The sequence below is a fragment of the Pongo pygmaeus genome, chromosome 4 (genome assembly GCF_028885625.2).
Source record: "Pongo pygmaeus isolate AG05252 chromosome 4, NHGRI_mPonPyg2-v2.0_pri, whole genome shotgun sequence".
In the NCBI taxonomy this organism is placed as follows: Eukaryota; Metazoa; Chordata; class Mammalia; order Primates; family Hominidae; genus Pongo; species Pongo pygmaeus.
This window is the reverse complement of record NC_072377.2, coordinates 173,158,827-173,175,743: the sequence shown is the minus strand read 5'-3', so window position 1 is coordinate 173,175,743 and position 16,917 is coordinate 173,158,827. Positions and strand designations below refer to the sequence as shown.

Here is a 16,917-nt window from a genome sequence, read left to right as displayed (position 1 = left end):
ACCTGTTTATGGCACAATTTAAAAACACTGCAGGATTCGAAGGCTGTGGAGGGGATAGATGCTGGGAGCCATGCATCGGGGAAAGATAGAAGAAAAAGTATATGTGCTTGGGGAAGGGTGGTGGGGTAGGGGTAGTTCTTATTTTGTGGATTTCTTTTCCTTTATTGATGTGTGTGTGTGTGTGTGTGTGTGTGTGTGTGTGTGTGTATGCATGCGCTCACTTGCCTGTGCAAAATCGGCTGCCTGTGTAATTTTCTAATTACTCCAGGACCCAAAACAATTGCAGCCAGCACTCTCCTGACCTGAGTTTGGACAAAGGGAGCCTGGGGGAGAAAAGTGGAGAAAGGAGGTGCACTAAAGAGACATGGGAAAGGTCTCACTAGCAGAGCCTCCGTGACTCTTCATAACAGGTAGGAGAGAAGCAGAGAACTACTAGGATGTGGCCACACTCACAAAACCTATGTGCTGGCAAGAATTCCTAGACATGTTTTCATTTTTCTTTCACAGCTTTATTGGGGCATAATTTACACACCATAAAATTCACCTGTTTTAAGTGTACAATGCAATGACTTCTAGTAAATTTGCAGAGTTGTGCACTTGGGATATGTTTTCTTACTTAATTTAAATTACCCCAGAGACCATTAATTTACTTTTCCCCAGAAAGTAATTTCCTTGAATATCTATCTCGAGTCCTATCTCTACCTCTGCCACCATCTCTGTTTCCATCTTTTTCTACGTCTATTTTTAAACTACATAAAGTGCAGGCTGGATTGGGCCATGACAGAGGATAAAAAGCTTTGTAATGATGGAGGTAATTGATTTGAAACCTTCCTGGCCCAAATCTTGTGGATCAAAAGCATGCATCTCCCCTACTCCTCTCTCCAGTGTTCCAGAGGCCTTCAACCTAGCATCTTCCTTCTTTTCTCTTGAGCACCCCTTATGAGAATGCTGATAAACCTAATATGTGCATATGGCAGTGGTGGGAATTTGAGGTAGGGTCTCACTCTATCACTCAGGCGGGAGTGCAGTGGTATGATCATAGCTCACTGCCACCTTGAACTCCTGGGCTTGAGTGATCCTCCTGCTTCAGCCTCCTAAGTAGCTAGAACTGCAAGTGTGCGCCACCATGCCCAGCGATTTTTTTCTTTTTTAGTAGAGATGGGGTCTTGCTATGTTGCCCAGGTTAGTCTTGAACTCCTGGCCTCAAATGACCCTCCAGCCTCAGCCTCAGCCTCCCAAAGTGCTAGGATTACAGGCATGAAGCATTATGCCTGGCCAGTGGTGGGAATTTAAAGGCATCTTCCTAAGAAGCAAGGTCTCAAGGGTATGCAATTAAGTTTTACTTCTTTAGGAAGAGGAGTTTCACTCTTCAGTGCTTGCTGCCTCTCATCCTTTCCAGAAGGTGGTATTGGACTAGGATCTGAGCGAGGAGTGCATGCAACAGAGGAGACCTATGTGGGCCAGTCCCTAGGGAAGCCAAGCTGTCTTGAGAGGGCAAATAAGGAGACTCTTACCAGGGAATCCGTTTTCTTTTGTTGCACAGCCTGGCACTAAGTCCAGCAGGCAAGTAAAGCACCAGTGTTTGCACACCTGGAAAGGCTTGTTTGGTCTACACACCTCTTCTCACAAAGCACAGATTCACATTTCCATTCTTTTCCTGACTGTGGTCCTGCCTGGAAAACCCCTGTTCACTTCATACCATGAGAAGGTGTGTGGAGGGAAAGCCATTCCCAGTTGCAGAGAAATGCCACAAACATTTCTGCAGGAACAAAATGAGCTCAGTAGGAAAAGACCAAGGGACATTTCACAGGTTCTCAAGGAAAAGAGAATTTCTTCAACCTCCAGCTACCTTCAGCTTTAACAATTTCTACTGGTAGAGTTTTGGGGAATGGATCACGGAAAATACACTAAATGACAGACCTACCAACATTTGCTCAGCATGGTATCTATTTGGTGGAGCTTTGTTATTTAGCTACTTTGAGGTCTCATGTCTGACTAAATTCATGTCCAATGTGTCAACAGAAACCTCATTGTATAGGAAACCCACGTCCGCTACATCAAATTTAAATCTGCAAAAAACACTAGCGTGTCAGTCAGAGATACGCACTCAAAATACATACATTTCTAGATTGAATGAGGCTTTTTTTTTTTAACCCCTTCTCTTCCTCTCTTGCTTCCTCCCCAACCTTCCCTTGCCGACCAACTGAAGTGAAATAAACAGACCACAGTAGCAGGTTTTCTCCATATCACATGAGGAAGATGAAAACACGAACAGTAGGAAGCTGGCAAATCTCTGAGGAGTTTCAGGGCAGCTGGGAATTAATGGACAGGACTTTGCTTTTAGCTTGAAGAGGAAGAAAACAGCCTTGGTAGGTGCATGGTGTTGCTAGGCAACCCCAAGCTAACCCCAGCACAAGTTCATTCTACTGGTGGCCTTCTGAGGAAGTGATCCTTTGTGTTTGCAAAGTGCAAAGCCAGCTTCTGCTTAAGGAAAAACAAAACCTAGGAAGTAATTAGTCTGGAGGGCAAAATGGGTATGAGGTAGAGGCTTTTCTCTGGAGAGGATGCTATAACTGAAGTTGGATTGGGCTAATGGGCTTATACTGGGGCACCCAAGAAGTCTCCTATAGGAAGTCTTCTGGATTTCAGGCTGGTACTGTCTGCCTCCAAGACCACTAATATAAAGCCCCTTAAAGCATACCGGTTTGGTTCCTCTTTTATGGAGCTAGAGAGAGCTGGCTGCCTGGAGACTACAGGTTCTATCATGACCCTATACCAGTGGTTCTCAGCTAAGGCAATTTTATCTCCCTATTTCTCTCCAGAAAACATTAGGTATTGTCTGAAGACACTTTATAGTTTTTATTTTTATTTTTTGAGATGGAGTCTCACTCTGTTGCCCAAGCTGGAGTGCAGTGGCGCAATGTCGGCTCACTGCAGCCTCCGCCTCTCAGGTTCAAATGATTCCCCTGCCTCAGCCTCCTGAGTAGCTGGGACTACAGGTGCATGCCACCACATCCAGCTGAATTTCTGTGTATATACGTATATACATATACACATATATACGTATATACATATACACGTATATATGTATATATGTATATACGTATATACATATATACATATATATACGTATGTATATACGTATATACATTTTCTTTTAGTAGAGATGTGGTTTCACCATGTTGGCGGGCTGGTCTTGAACTCCTGACCTCAAGTGATCCGCCTGCCTTGGCCTCCCAAACTGCTGGGATTACAGCACTCCAGGCATGAGCTACCGTGCCCAGTCTGGAGACATTTTTGGTTGTCACAATTTGAGGAGGGTGCTATTGGCATCTCGTGGGTGGAGGCCAGGGATGCTGCTCAACATCCTACAATGCACAGGACAGGCCCCACAATGAAGAATGATACAGCCCAAAATGTTAACTGTGCTAAGGTTGAGAAACCTAGCCCTAGACATAAACCCCCATGAGATCCAAGATTTGGTTGTTTGCTGTTGGATCCCAGAGCTTGGCCTGGTTTTAGGCACATAGAAGGTGCTTGAATGAATAAAAATGATCAGGGGGTGCTATATCTTTTCTGTCTGCCTGTCTCATATCCATAAACTCTTCTGAGAATCATGAGAAGATAATAGAAACTTCCTCTCTAAGAGCAAAAGTCCTCTTCCCAGGGAGAATTTTCAAGGATGCCAGTGATATCAATGGGCTAGCTCTGTCATATTCCAACCTATAGAGAGAGAGCTGATGGGAAATTTGGGATTTAAAAAAGCCCACTTTGGGAGGCTGAGGTGGGTAGATCACCTGAGGTCCGGAGTTCGAGACCAGCCTGGCCAAAATGGTGAAACCCCATGTCTACTAAAAATACAAAAAATAGCTGAGTATGGTGGCAGGTGTCTGTAATCCCAGCTACTCAGGAGGCTGAGGCTGAAGAATCACTTGAACCCTGAAGGCAGAGGCTGCAGTGAGTCAAGATCGTGCTACTGCACTCTAGTCTGGGCGACAGAGTGAGACTCGGTCTCAAAAAAAAAAAAAAAAAAAAAAAAGAAACAACAACAACAGCAACAAGCAACAACCCACACCCTTATATTCTGGTGGCCCCTAAGTCTTCAACTCCAGTCTTCTGACCTCTAGACCTGAACTCCAACTTGCATCTCAACATAGCCATCTGTTCCCCACCTGTACACTCATAAGCACCTCAAACTCAAAAGAATTCTGACTCTTTACCTTTCCTCCCCACAAACTCTGACCCCTTGAGCAGTGCATGGCACATCCAGGTATCTACCCCATTGCCCACCACTGAAACCCTGGAGGCATTCTTAATTATTCCCCTCCTCTCCTACCTTCTCTTGTCTCTTCTATCTAATTCCAACCAAGTTCTGCCTAATTTTCCTCTTAACTGCAAGAACTCCTATCTGTCCTTCTTCCTAAATATCTTGGAATCTGTGCTCTACTTCCACCCCTACTGCCACCACATTAACCCCAGCCGCCCTCATCTTTGTCCAGATGCTTGTCAAAAACTCCTAACTGGTCTCCCTGCTTCCAGTCTTGTACCATCATCCATCTCTCACATTCTGGATACTGCTGGAAACACTTCAGTAGCTTTCCATTGACCCATGGGCAAAGTCTGAAGGCCTTAACTGGGCTTGCTGACTTCATATGAACTGGCTCTTACCACATCAGCCTATCTCAATATCACTTTAGGCTTTGGTTAGACTTAAGCCACTTGGCCTTTCCTTTTCACTTTTCTCACCTCCCTAACTTCAATACATCCTTCAAATCCCCACTCAGAAGTCATCTCCTCCTGGAAGCTTTTCCAAAGCTCCCAAGCTCATGCCAGCAGCACCGGTCATGGCATCTTTATTCTTTCCTTTATGTGGCACTATCCGCCCCGCTGTATCACAATTGGCTGGTGCCTCCTTGATGCTTGCTAGGCCATGTAGCAGCCCTTCCTTAAGACATTTTACTGTCACCTGCTGGAAAAGTGTCATAATAAATGTGCCCGTTGTCATTACCTACATTTTGAATGGTGCCCCTACTGTGAACCGAACAGCTGCCCCAGGCACTCCTGCTATGGTGTAAAACTGTCAGGGAGGGACCATGTCTAGTTTGTTTACTCTTGGATTGCCAGTACTCAATAAGTAGTTTGGGGAAATGATGAATGAATAACTCTGGCTGAATCCAATGCCTTTGGCAGAGTGGAAATGAGAGAGTTTCCAAGACTCTACACACAAAATTCCAACCACTAGAAAAAAGAAGTCTGTCCACACAGTTACCAGGTAGGCAGGCTTTTTGCCTTAACAAAAATTAGGCATGAACAAAATAACGTCTACAGCACGGTAAAAAGGGAAGCATAAATGCACTTGAAGAAAGCTATAATTACCATAAAAGGCTTTTCTAAAAAAGCATCAAGAAATGTTCTGCCATGTGCAGCAATTTAAAGGTAGAAATAAGTGGCTAATAATGCATGAGGGGTGCGAAGAGAGAAATAGGATTTTAATATTCAACATCAAGCATGCCTAGGAAAAGCATAAAGGGCAATACCCTATCCGATGGAAATGCAAGTAAAAACATAAAACAGGCTGCATGGAAATGCAGACAGATGACAGGGAAAGCCAGAGAAGCCAGATGTCTCTGCTTGCTTCAAGAGACCATCAGGAGAGCACCTACACCCTAGGTTAAACTGAGGTGAAAAAAAAAGTGTTTTTTTTGTTTTGTTTTGTTTTTAATTTCAACTATGGGGAAAACCTTAACCTGGTTTGGAGTCAGAGTTCTGGGAATGGAATCTGGATGTCTCTCTTGCTGTCTGTGTGAGCTTGGGCTGGTAGATCCACCTCTCTGAGCCTCAGCCTGTTTGTAAAACTGTATATTTTACTTGTTAATCTTATTTATTTTCTCTTCCAATAGAATACAGCTTCCAGAAAGGCAGAAAGGTTTGCCTCTTTTGTTCATTGAGATATTCTCAGGGTCTAGAAGAACGGTTGGCACGTAACAGACACTCAAGAAATATGTGCTGATCAAATAATTTAGGGATGGTCACAAGACTGTACTTACTATTTTTTTTTTTTTTTTACAGATGCCAGAGGTATTAATGGAATGGTAAAGCTAAAGATTTCAACAGAGCTTGGCATATTGTAAGTGCCCAGTAGACAGTGGCACTAATTGTTGTCAGTGTCTATATAGTTGTTATGACAGATATTATAATTAGTGGTAAGCTTTCCCTTTAGGGCATAGGCTGAAGTGTAGGTCATTTCTCTTTGCCTCACTCGGAGATCAGGGAAAAAAACAAGAACCTATCCTTTTTCAAGTTAAAAAATGAAGATTCATCAAGTGTCCTCCGTGTGTGATTGTGTCACAGCCTAAGAAATTCTCATTCTTCCAATGACCACCAGCCAAAACTCTAGCAATACCACACTGGACTGGCTGAGTGAGAAGAAAACCCACTGGAGCTAAGGGCAATTATGAGGTGCAGAGACACGAAGGTAGACTACATGGGGGCCCTTTCTCTTGGGAAGAATTTTGCTTTTGAATATTAACTTAATTAGGGACCCCCCCCTTCACCAACTGTTTTAAATATCGCTGTTTTTTTTTTTTTTTTTTTTTTTTTTCCTGGAGCTGTGCATTGTTGGAATTAAAGAGCACACACACACTGGAAATTATTTAATAATAGAGTCTGCCATTACATTCCAGAGCTCTTTGTAGTTGAAAATAGCTGAGGTGTCGGAGATCAGGGATCACCAGGAGTTCAGGTAGCCATTTATACTGAACAGCAGTGGCAAATGCTCAGAAAATTAATCTGATGCTTCGAGGTGCTCTGGGGAAAATCTCCAACTAGTTTTGGAAGACTGGCTGCCAAAGAATCACCCTGGTCTCTGGTCTCTGGAAAACGGCAGGGCTTGTCCCTCTTGCTCGCCCGTGTGTGTGGGAGGGAGCTGTGCGGGGACTCTGTTCCTAGGCACAAATTGGCGTGGACACGCAGCCATGAACCTGCACGTCCACAGCTGACTCTGCTTTGTTAGAAAAGATGTGGCAAATTGAGAGAGGCAGATGTTCCTCTTTGTTTCAGCGGTGTCTGTATGTTTTTAAGGGTTTGTGTAGAATCAAGTGTTGGGGACGCTGGGTTGGGGTGTTGGGAGGCCAGTGATCCTTTCCATGGTCTATTGGCTGGCTTTTGCTCCTAAGGCAGAAATCACTCCCCACAACCCCAACAGCAACAGAAATAGCAGAGCTTCCATGAGGTCATATAAATTTGCCTCCAGCTGTCTAGGCTGCACGTTTTCTGGATGCACCTGGATTCTCACTGATCAGCACCATGTCTGTCTGCATGGGACAAGGAAGGCAGTAGGCTCAGCCTTGGCTGCGGAAAAATGATGAACTTGTAAAAACAGTAAAAACAATCCTTTCACATTTGAATAGAGGAGAAAGGGGCCAGGCATGATATCTCACGCCTGTAATCCTAGCACTTTGGGAGGCTGAGGCGGGTAGATCACCTGGAGTCAGGAGTTCGAGACCAACCTGGCCAACGTGGTGAAACCCTGTTGTTTAGTCTCTATTAAATATACAAAAATTAGCCGAGCGTGATGGCAGGCACCTATAATCCCAGCTACTTGAGAGGCTGAGGCAGGAGAATTGCTTGAACCTGGCGGGGCGGAGGTTGCAGCAGTGAGCCAAGATCGCAACCACTTCACTCCAGCCTGGGTGAAAGAGTGAGACTTTGTCTCAAAAAAAAAAAAAAAAAAGGAGAAAGGAAGATGTGTCTTACTTTTTGGTGTTTTGATGTTTCAAGCTCTTATTAATAGCTTTTTTTTTTTTTTTTTTAAAGTAGGTGATCATGCGAGGAAATGGGAGAATTTAGGCAACAGTAACCAAAATAGCTCTTCTTGGGAGGGAAACCCCACGTCGGTTACTCAGTGAATTCCGACTGAATTGTTATCATCCGGTTGCATTGGAGTCCAGCCCGGCCTGTGCTTTCCTGGGGGCGCCTGCTTTATCTCCCTGGAACATTACCTTTGTGAGTTATGGGGGTGAATAGCACCGTGTTGCTAAAACACACCCCAACTCATGCCATGCCCCTGCTGAACATCCTCCGGGAGTTTCTCCCATTGCTTTAGATTGGAGCAGTGCTTCTCAAAGTGTGGTCCTGGGACCAGCAGCAGGACCTCCTGGGAACTTGTTAGACATACACATTCTTGAGCTCCATCCTGGACCTACTGAATCAGAACCTCTGGCGATGAGGCCCAGCCGTCTGCATTTCTAACAAGCCCCTGGGATCCAGATGCCTGCTCAACGTGAAAGCCTCTGTTTCGGATTAAGTCCCAAACCCCTAAAAGGGCCTCAAAGGCCCTGCATTATCTGGGCCTGCCCATTTCTCTCTTCTCATGTCACATTTGTCTCTGTTCTCTGTAGCCTGGATTCTTCTTGTGGGCTTTCCCAGATGTGTCTCTCTGAATTACGCTCCCTGCACCCACTTTGGCTAAAGCCATTCACCTTGTGCTCAGCTGGCCCTTGTTTAGGAATGGCTTTCCTGGCTTCCAGCTCAGGGTGCCTGCCCCATTGCGTGCTTTCATAGCACCACCTTCCCCTTCTCTGTAGCCCTCCTCATAATTCTAATGAACCCTTTGTTTAAAGCAACGGGTCTTAACTGGGCCGCACTTTCAAATCACCTGGGAGCCTTGAAAAATTCCCATGTTAAACTGCATCCCAAATAAATCACAATCTCTGAGGATGCGACCCAGACATCAGTTTCTTTACTTTTTTTTTAAGCTACCCAGGTGATTCCTATGTGCAATGGATGATGAGAGCAAGCGGTTCAATGTCCATCTTCCTGGGAGCCTCCAAACCCCTCAGGTGTAAAGGCTTTGGCTCAGTTGTTCATGGCTGTTTTCCTAATTCCCACCCTACAGCATTAAAGATATCTGTTGAATGAATACATTAAAAACAAACAAACTGTGCTTTGTTTCATTGCTGCTTCACTGTGTTCTTGATTCAGCAGCCAGGTAAAAGGAAAAGCTTCCCACAGGCCACACCCCAAGCCTCTAGAAGGATGACACTTCTCTAAGCAAATGAAGCAGCTGGTTGCAGCCCAGGGTTCAAAACCAAGCTGATGACAGGGGCTGTGTATGAATGTGGATGTGGGTCTGTGCCTTTCAACTTGTAAGAAGCAGATACCTCTGGACTGAAAGAGGCAGACTAGGGCACCCAGTGAGTAGAAGAGAAGGCATGCTGGTAGCTTAGGAGTGTGACAAGCGTTACACAAAGGTAGGGATAACAATAATAAGAGAGTCCAGTGGTTTAATTTGGTTTTTGGAGGAGAATCAAGTTGTTGTACCTTGTGCAGCTTATTCCCACAGCTGTCCAGCAAATAATGAATGTGGTACCTACTAGTATGGAAATAGGGACAAAGCGCGACTTTGATTTCTTATTTGTTATTTTTAACCATCCAATTTCTATACCCACTGAGCATCCTTATAGCCACAGGAGGTTCATAAAAATACAAATAACACCGAGGAGGCCTGTGGGCACGGACTTGTTACTTCTGCAGGGTTGACGGCTCTCTTTTAACTAGTGTAAAATCAGGCCAACCATAAATTGCCATTTTGTTGTTGTTGCTGTTGTTGCTCCTAGTGTAACTTCAGGAAATGTAAGGAAATCACTATCACTAAATGTTTCTAATAGATCTCAAAAGAGCTAGGCAAAGAATCTGCCCCAGGATGAAATTCTGGATTTTAGAAAGCTTTTTATATAATAGCCACAAAAATAGCAAACCCCTCACAGGCACATTTCTCTGTGCCTGGCACTTTGAGATCCCCTTCATGCATTAGCTCATTTAATCGTCACAACAACCCTATGGTGTAGGTACAACTACTATTCCTATTTTATAGGTGAGGAAATGGAAGCATGGAAAAGTTAGGTAATTTGGCCAAAGTAGCAGGGTGGGTTCATGGTGGAGCCAGGATTTGACAGAAGCCAATGGCTCTATAGTTCCTGTTCTCAACTGGGGTGACCAACCATTCCAATTTGCCCTGGATGATCCAAGTTTTTGCACTGAAAATCTTGTGCCCCAAGAGGCAGCCTGGGATCACTGGTCATCACTGAAAACAGGGAGTGAGGACTAGGCTCTTTTCATTGGCTGTCCTGGAGGCAGAGGTGGGGACAGAGATGAAGGCCCCCAAGGGCAAGAAAGAGGGTGCAGACTTTTATACCAAGTCACTTGTTTTGGTATGTTAGGGCTTCCAACAGATTCTGCTGCCGCCCGGGGCCACTGCATCAGGTCACCTCAGTCACCACGTGGCAGTACTTGGAAGAGTGAAGGTAGTGGCTCTGAATCTGGGCAGCCTGGGTTCAAACCTTGGCTTCACCCTTTGGCTGCATGATCTTGGGCAAAAATCATAAGCTCTTCAATTCTTTAGTTTCTCCATTTGCAAAACCAGAGCAATAGAACCCCAGAGGGTCGTTGAAGTTTAAATGAGAGAATCTATGATGCATGGCACATAATAAATATTCTACAACAGATACCTATTATTATTGTTGTTGTTTTTATTAAAAGTGTCCTCCAATGGTGGCAGAAAGGTCTGTGCATGGTTTAGGAAAGCCTTTGATTTGCACTTGAATTGGTTATGAGGAGGGACTGAATGCTATTATTTAAAATAGGATCAGTGTAGTTAATACAGCAAAGCCCCAGAAAGGTGCCCTCCAAAGACTTAAATGAAAATGAGAAAAATGAGGTAATTTCCTGAGAGTTACATGAGTAAGATCTGCACATAATGCATGCGACAAGTTATCAATAGAACTCCCCTTAAAACGCAACAGATGTGGAAGGTGACACTATTAAGGATCGCAGGGCTTAGAAATCTCAACCAGGCTCAGAAAAGCATGCCCACAGAAAGGGGTAGTCTGCCTGGGGTGTGGAGAGGGAGCTGGTGGAGCAAGAGAGAGCCAGGGTCAGTTCAGGGGTGAGAGTGTCTGGCTTGACAGAGGGGAGGGAAGCAACAGCACCTGCCATTTGTCCATGCTCAGCAATTCACATCCTTGTTATTTCACTGAGCCACTTCAAGGATGGTATGAAGTACATATTATTATCATTATTTGTGGCTGAAAAAGCTGAAGCTCAGAGAAGTTAATTAACTTTCCCAGGGTCATAATCACCGCAAGTGGTAAAGTGAGGGTGTGAATCCAGGCCTGTGTAAATCTCAGCCCATGCACTTTGCGCCCCCCTAGCCAGGTAGGACTGTACAGGGAGAAGGCAGACTCAGAATATCATATTACTTGCTTTGATTTCTTGTTCCCCAAGCAATCTTCTGCTTTTAACTTGATTTCCCATATAGATTTCCCTTTAGGGAGAGAATACACTGAGCAGGAGATGTGGAGTTTCCTCACTGTGAATTATTGAATGGCCATTTCAGGTTTAGATGGGAATTTGGGTAGTGTGAGGGAGTCAGTCTAGAGCTTGATCCACTCTGTTAACAGAAACAAAATGGGATTTCTAAAGCTGAGAATAGGATCCATGAGGATCCTGCTTGGGAGTGGTGGGGTGGTCTCCCTGTCAAGAGTGTAGGCTTCTGTCTCCTGCCCTGTCCCTAATCCTTGATGAGTTCAGTGTGTACAAATCAGGTGACAAATGGACCTCCAAGGGAGAAATACCAATCCCACATCAAACATTTACTGAGTGATTAGAATATGCTGATTTCTGCTGTAGACTCGTGAGCTTATTCTTTCATTCATTCAATAATTATTTATCAAGCATCTATTATGCACCGGGTAGTTTCTAGACAAGGGCGTACAGTGGTCAATGAAGGAGACAAAGTCTTGTTCTTAAAGATCTCACATTCTACAGGGAGGAGACTCACAATAAACAATAAAAATTAATATGGTACATCAGATGGTAATCATTGCTATAGGGAAATGTAGGGGGAGGGGACCACAAGGGGGTTGTGTGTGATGGAGGTCACTGTCTTATATAGGATGGTCAGGGAAGCCCTTGATGATAAGTTGTTTGAGCAAAAAGCCTGAAGGAGGGGAGGAAGCAAATCATGCCAATATTCGGGAGATAGTAGCACAGGCAGAGGAAACTGCAGGTACAAAGCCCCTAGGCATGACAGTGCTTGGGGTGTTGGAAGGACAGAGAGGAGGTCGGTGTGGCTGTAGCAGAGTGAGTGAGGGGTAGGACCTCATAGTCCACTGTAAGGATATTGCTTTTATTCTTAATGAAAAGAAGTCATTGGAAGGTTTTGAGCAGAGGAGTGGCCTGATCTGACATGAGTTTTTAAAGGCTCCCTTTGTGCTGGGTGAGAAACAGACAGACGATGGGGCCAGGACAGGATCTGGAAGGCTGGCCAGTAGAGACCCATCAGGACCATCTGGGTAAGCCAGGGTGGAGGCTTGGGCAGGGCACAAATTTGTCCTGCTCTGTGACTGTATGTGGCACCGCTAATGCTAGATGTGTTTATGTTTCCCTACACATGCCTCGGAAAGGGAAGGCTTTAGAGACACAAAAGCAGACGATTAAACATATAGTCTATAAACAGCACTCTCACCAACTACCCCTGTTGATGCAGCAAACCAGACTCCTCAGTTGGAACTAGCAGGCAGATGAGGCTGCAGAAGCTGGATTTTGTGAGGATTCTGCCCTCCTCTCCAAGTTGCTTTTTCATACTAAAAATAACATGTGGAGATGAAGGGAAAGGGTGACACGGGAGCATTGTGCTGCATCAGGACAGACATGGCTGAGAGTGGAGAAGCGGAGAGAACCATTGAGTCACAGCAGCTCTATCTGCAAGGTCAGGGCAGACAACCTCATATGAACAGCTCCAGCAAATGAATGCCTCGCCTTTCTTAACATAGCGACTCCAGACCTCAAGCTGCATTCATCTGGCCAGCTTCATCTAATTCTTGGCAATAGGGTCTCTTTGAACCACCCAAGCATGCTCCCAGGTTATTACTCCTGGTCTTTTAATTCCCTTGTGTTCTCTTTAACCCTATAGGCCAGCTTGACCCACCCGAATGGGACACTCAGACATGCTTAAAAAGCTTGTGCTATCTATCTGTCTGTCTGTGTGTCTATCTATCTATCTATCTATCTATCTATCTATCTATCATATATATTTATATTTATTTATTAATCTGTCAAACATTCCTTCCCAAAAATCTGTCTAAATCCTGTGAAGATGTGGTCACAAAACCGTAAGTGTCAAACGACCTCATAGAGGAGCCCATATTTTATATTGTTTTATGGCACTTTTTACCTTGTACAGAAGCAATAAAACATTCCAGTTTCTCCTCTGCTTCTTCACTCTTTTTTCTTTGCTCTGGCTGGCATGATATTTCCCCTGCCCGCCTTTATCATGACTCTAAAGCCATCTATCACTTACCCGTCCCATCCACGTGGCCCAGGGAACCCTGAATTATCGTGAACATATCCTGCTCTCTGAAACTTTCTTTTAAACAGTTTTTAGCTGATCAAGGACTTGGTGGGGGAGGCTACTGATCATTACAGGGTCTTTATCTACAAATTTTGCAGTAGTTCTGATCAGGAGGTACATTCATGTGTGGCACAGTATGAGAAATAAGAGACTTCTGTTTCTTGAAAGCTTGTAGAATGGTATTCAGAATTCCAACAATCTGGCCTATGCTTTCGTTAGGTGCCACTCTTCAATTTTGCATAATGAGTGTGCCCTTAGGAAGGCAAGAGCTTCTCCTTGGAAATCCTCTCATTCACAGAGAAACAAAAATCCCTCCTTTCAAATACATCTTACACATGCAAAACAGCAGTCTGTTTCTGCTAAGTCACATTCTAGCTAAATGGATAATTGAACGGTGAATGGGAGCTGGTACTCAGCTGCTAACCTGCAGTTTCCACACATACACACTCCCAAATTGCAGCAGAGCAATTCCCAGGAGGCAGAAAGCATGACTGATTTTTCCAATAAAGCTACAAAAATCGATAATCCTTGTGGATGGAATGCTCGCATCTCTAACCATCTCAGAGTTTCATCTTCCTCTGCTGTTCCTTCCAAACAAGCCTCTGTCTTTACTTGGCACATGTTCCCAATTCCATACCACCAGCATTTAGCCTGAGTTCTATTCCAGTTCTGCCGAACGTACCTTTTAGAGGCCCTGCAATGCGTCTTGATTTAGGGATGCTTGGGTTTTATGTGGCTCTGGGAAATGTTGCTTAGCTTTTCCGGAGCTCCAATAAGTTCTGATGTATGGCTGTGCATGCCTGCTTGATTAATGGCACGTGCAAGGACTTGGAGCTTTCAGAGGTCACCCCATGTGTACTGAATAATACAGCGCAGAACCAAAAATATCCTTGGATGAGAATCCTGGCTGCACACAAAAGCAATGGCATTGCCTGCTTTAGTTGACATTGCCGGAGACTCAGTCCTTCTAAGGAAATTCACTTCCCCCAAACAGATAATTTCAAGATAAAATTGGAATCATTTTGGTTTCTTGGCTGTTTCTATGTATAGTGTCATAGGTATAGGATAAGTAGAAGGCTGGGAAAGCTAGAAAGCTGCAATGTTTATTTCTGACAGGACTTCCAAGTTCAGGAGAGCCAGGCCGTGGTGTGAAGCAAATTAAACGTCCGTGCAAAATATGCTACCGTGTGCAATGCTGTGGTTGAGAATTTAAATGCACCAAAGTCAAGAGATTCGAAATGATGGTTCCCACAGCAACTATAACTCAGTTCTCTGGTGAATATAAAATTAACTTTATTGCAAAACATGCTGTTCAATTTACGCCTTAATCTAGTCATGGCAGAGTTACAGTTGCTGTGAGAACGCTAACTCTGAATTGTTTTGAATAATTAATTTAATGAAAAGTTGGTGGAAATGTGAACTCTGATAGAAAGTCAACTTAAATCTAGGGAAGTTGGCCAACTATGCCTATGCGGAGTAGCAGTGAGTCGTTTTTGGAATCGGAGATTATTTAGTGTACTCTTTGGCCTGGGGGGCGCTGGTAAAGTGGAAAGGGGAATTGTCCTCCATCACCAAGGACACACTCCCGCAGCGGAAAACTTTCCCGACAGGTGAAGGGGGGTCCCCTGATGCCCATATTCTCTGATTTCATTGCTAGACTCCCAAGAAACCCCACTGCAGCTACCTGGGGGCAAAGTGCAATGATTAAGCCTGGTTTCTATCAAGTAAACCTGGATTTAGCACTCACCGGCCCCTCTCATTGACAGATAAGCCTTTCACACATTGCTTAACCTCTCTGAGTCGGTTTTGTCACCTGTGAAATGATGATGCTAATAGTATTCACCTCACAAAACTGACATGAGGATTCGAAGAGAGGAGGCACGCTGAGAACTTAACACTGGGACCGGCCGTTTCTGTGATAAATACTCAATAATGTTAGCTGGTATTTTCTGAAAAGGGAATTCAGTAAATCAGTAAATTAAAAACATGCACCAAATCAGTTATTTGGCCTGCCTGGTTATTTCAGTCCAAACTGATTTGGTATAAGATGAGCCAGCAGGCCGGGGCGATAAAGAGAGAAGCATGAGTTGGCAGAGTCTTCTAAGAAACAGTGTCTTCCCTGAGGATGCTTGAGGCCACTTCTGTTGAAGCTCTAGAAATGGATCAATCTATCATCTCTTCTACCAGGTTAATATTTCTCAACTTTTTTTTTTCATTATCTCCCATCCTAGAAACCTTTTTAGACCTTTTCCCCTCTAATTCCTCTCCCTTAATGCCAAAGATATGCTACATAGCTGTTTATGTCATATGCAGACGTTTTATATAAAAAAGAGTAAGACTTTCACCTGCCCCTAGAACCATTTTTCACTCTGTTGGGGGTGATATTACCCCCACTGCAAATTATGCACTAGGTCACAGGCCAAAAAATCCCTTGTTCAAGCCTGAATGCTCCAAAACTCAAGAGAAACCCTTTATTTACTTGGTGAGCCCCTTGGCTACTCCTTCTTCGAATCCAGCTCTTGACTCTCTAAAAATGGGCCATTCTAGCACCTAGGAAACACAGTATTTTTGAAGCTAACTCACAGTGGATTCATATAATTCCCTCCCCAACTATTTTTAGATGCAATGTGGTTTTTCATTTTCTCTATCTTAAATGACTTTGGCAGTGAAAGGTGGGTGGAGAGGGCTCACACACAGGGCGTCTCAAGCTAGCCAGCACTTATAGTCCAGGCTTCAAGGCAGGGAGGGGATCATTTAGGACTTTTCTGAATAGTATGTTTTGCTGCTAGGTGCCACATTTGGCCCATCCAAAGGAGTTGCCTCTGTCAGAGACCACATTTCTTGGGAAGTATTGTCAGGATTTTAGGAGAAAGGGGTAAAGCTGCAGCCTGGGAGGAAAAACAAAGTAAAAGGCAATGCCCCCAGCCATGTGTGCCTCTAGGTTCTGAAGCTATTCTCAGCTTGGCTTCAACTACCTTCTTTATGTATCAGCCTCACGCTGCTTTCAGGGCCTCTGCCCTATCACCTCAAAGCCTTGGCTTGCAGCTTTTTACCTCACTGTGATCAGTATCAGCAACATTTTAATGTCTCCTAAAAGACATAACTTTATAATGCTGAAATTGTTTGTTTTAATGGTTGCATTACTGTTCAGAAAATATTTTAAAGTTGTATTACTTAGCATAACCCCATCTCACTGGTGATGGAAGCTGAAATTTAAATGTCAAGGTAAAGCCATCCCAGGAGCACTGAGATCAGTTAGACATGACTTAAAGTGACCTGTTGGTCCAGCCGGCTACACTTAGCTAAACTAGAATTTCACCTCTGCATCTTCTGAAGCCTGAGCAGGGCCGAAAGTAGAAACTCTAGTGGCCAAACTCCCTAATGATCAGCACCTCTGTCTACTTGGGCCTCCCTGAGTTTCACCTTTAAGTTTAGTTTAGTCTAGTCAGGAGTTAATTTCACCTGATGGCTAGCTCAGCCTGGTGGGCTTGAATGGGCATTCTTTC

General features: G+C 44.3%; 1 protein-coding gene across 10 annotated transcripts in view; it reads right to left on the bottom strand.

Moving 5' to 3' along the window:
* Positions 1-16,917, bottom strand: part of TENM2 (teneurin transmembrane protein 2) — a 1,186,617-nt gene that overhangs the window by 104,262 nt on the left and 1,065,438 nt on the right. The gene's annotated exons all lie outside the window — the stretch shown is intronic.